We start from the raw sequence: 3,385 nt of genomic DNA, 5'->3' as shown, positions 1-3,385 counted from the left end.
TTTTTTTTTAAAGATGACTGAAGTATGTTTTACAAGAAAATGTGATTTTCAGTTTCTCTGCTTCAAAATTTCACATTTAATTCAATGTGTTACTTGCTGTTTCTTTGCTAAATTTCACAAACAATTACAATTTCTGAGTGAAAACTGTCTACACATTTTTTTTTTTCATCGTTAAACACAATAAACATGGCTTGTGTTGATCACAATGTGAGGTGAATTATTGACCGTTGAAAACCATGTAAAGTTTGATGTTTAGAGACCAAACACTGCAAGCGCTTCTGCTGTTTATGCATTTATAAAATGTCAGTTTTGCTCATGGGAAATATTTTACATACTTTCGGGCCTCTGTAGTTCATGGATATATAAATAAATGATGACAGACAGGTTTACAAAGCATTTTCACTGTATGTTCTGCTGAGTTCGGCACATTACACTTAGAAATAAAGGTTCTTTATTGGCATTGATGGTTCTATGAAGAACATTTAACATCCGTAGAACCTTTCCTTTCCACAAAAGGTTCTTTATAGTGGAAAAAGGTTCTTCAGATTAATTAAATATTCTTTACAATCAGGAAAAAAACGGTTGTTACACTCTTAAAAATAAAGGTTCTGAAAGAGGGGTTTTGGCTCGCCGTGATGCCATAGAAGAACCATTTTTGGCTCCCCAAAGAACCTTTCAGTGAACAGTTCTTAGAAGAACATTTTAATAATCTGAAGACCCTTTTTCACTATAAAGAAGCTTTTGTTCATTGGGACGTTTCCATAGATGTTAAAGGTTCTTCATAGAACCCACAGTTGACCCCCATTGGATTATATGCAATTTGTCAAAAATCAACACTTTGGAAAACACTGAAGATTTAAAAAAAGTGAAAATCTTTATTGTAGTTTTAAATATTAAACATCAAAACACTAAAATATGAAATGCATGAGATTGCATTAAATTTAATACTCAAAGCTGACTTGAAATTGAGACTTGTGTTCTGAATCATTCATGGAAAAATCACAGTTTCTTATGTTTGAGTTTCACAGTCAAAATATGCCTATTATTTTATTTTTTGGGTTCGATTGTGACACTGCCACACAAAGACACATGTTTTTACCGCTCAATATCTATAAAGATGTTTTTTTTTTTTTTTATCTATATTTGAGTTTTAATGGTTTTACATGTTGTCTTAGCCATTTTAATCCTCTTAATTATTTGATATGTGTATGTCTTTAAAATGTTCATGGGTCTGCCTGTCATGTGGTCAATCACCTGACCGGAATAAGGAAGTAAACCAGTACAAAGCAAGCAGCATGTCAAACAATCAGGGTCACTGACCAAACACCTACTCGCTGGATTGTGGAGTTGTTCATGGATTTACCATTCCAGTATCCCACTCATTTTGGATTCTCACTTTCTTTGGATTGTATATACACCGGTGGACACTTTTACCTTGGGACTTTAACACACTGGGATTCTTAAGGACTGTTTTAGGGTACGATTTAAATGGACAATCTGCTTTTAACAGCCTAAGTTATTCTAGTTTTATTGTGTTGTTTTAAGTTCCTTGTGCATTATGTAAATACACTATTTATTCATTCTACTTTTGTTGTGGTCTCATCTTTTTAGAGCACTTACTTTATCTCACACAGTTTAATCTGACCCCATTTTAAATCCATGTAATTCGGCAGATAAATCAGAGCGTTACAGGATCTCAATTACTAGACCGCATGTTGCAACACTGAAAAGAAGTGTGAAATCAATTTTACCCTGCGATAAATACTAATTACACTAAGTACAAATCAAGTAAGATATTTATACTTTAAGTTATTTGCACCTCAGTGCACAAATAGTCACTACAAGTAATCATGACCAAAAAAAAACATACAATTTTTGTCTTTTGTCTGTGCAACTAATTTTGAATAAAAATGTGTGGGTCAAATTGACCCCTAACAATAGAAATGAAGGGAATCATTCAATTTCTCATATATTTGAGGTTTCATTTTAGTCTCAGACAGCTACAGTAGAGGTTTTCTGCTTTTACGTGAATCTTTAGTGTTTTTCGTCATACTGATTTTTGGCAAATTGCATGGAAACCAGTTTGACCCCCAACACAGCTTTTGAACACAACAGGCTGGTTAATAACTTTTCACCGAAAGCTTGTGGGAAACCCCAAACGGTTCTTCTATTGCATCACTGCACAAACCTCCTTTTGAAATCTTTATTTTTAAGCTTACCGCCAAAACTCAGTTTTACTGCTGTTTCTGCTTCTCCAATTTGTCTCCAAAGTGAATATATCTCAGTTACGCAATGCCTAACATGTTACCTGCAACCGCCAGAAGAGCTGCTAACCGAAGTATCCCATGTAGCATTTAATCTGCGGCGCTGGAGTTTGCTTTCACAGCTGGCTGCGGATTCAGGTGGGCCTGTTTTCTGCTGGTGGGAAACCCTGCTGAGCCTCAAGATGAATGGCATACCTCTGCAGGAAGGTGGAAGGCGGTCTAATTGGGGGTGGGTGGAATTATTCCTCTATTTTGAGGCATTTCCTAATCTATATGTGAATGATGTTTGCCCTTATTTGTGGAGAACCAGCCTCTTGCTGAAAATAGAGAGCCGATGTCAAATTGAGGTCTGACCGCATAGGTTTCCAGAAAATAAGTGTACAAGAGCCGCATGGCAGAAAACAGGATGCTTTCTGAGTCGAGCAGGTCTGAAAGCAAACCAAAGGAAGGAGTCACTTTACAGCCGCTGGAAGAGCTGCTTGGGAAATAAATATTAATTTGACGAAAGAAGTATGGCATATTTAAATCTTTCATTTTCTAGATGTTAGTTAAACAAGGTCATAGATTTGAGCATATATTGTGATAAACTGTGTTTTGGTTTAGTTCAATGCAAGTTAAGTTCTATCAACAGCATAATCGATTGATAAATCAGAAAATATATTTTAAAAAGGTAAAAGTAACAAATGCAGTTTTAGTTTTAGCAAAAAGTAACAATTACAGTAATGCACTTACTGTACTGAATCATGTGAATCTATTGACTGAATCATGTGACTCGCTGACTCATGTAAATCTGGACTGCACACGTCACAAACACAGATCCCATCACATAAACAAACACTGAAAACCCAGGGCTGGATTCACGAAACATTCTTAAGAAAACAAATATTCGTAACTGCTATTTTCTTCTTATTTTTGAATTTAAAGGGGTCATATGATGTTGCTAAAAGAACATTATTTTGTGTATTTGGTGTAATGAAATGTTTATGCGGTTTAAGGTTCAAAAAGCACATTATTTTCCACATACTGTACATTATTGTTTCTCCTCTATCCCCCGCCTTTCTGAAACGCGTCGATTTTTACAAAGCTCATCGGTCTGAAAAGCGAGGTGTGCTCTGATTGGC

Source organism: Sinocyclocheilus anshuiensis, unplaced genomic scaffold (genome assembly GCF_001515605.1).
Source record: "Sinocyclocheilus anshuiensis isolate Anshui unplaced genomic scaffold, SAMN03320099.WGS_v1.1 scaffold1172, whole genome shotgun sequence".
In the NCBI taxonomy this organism is placed as follows: Eukaryota; Metazoa; Chordata; class Actinopteri; order Cypriniformes; family Cyprinidae; genus Sinocyclocheilus; species Sinocyclocheilus anshuiensis.
This window is presented reverse-complemented; position numbering follows the sequence as displayed.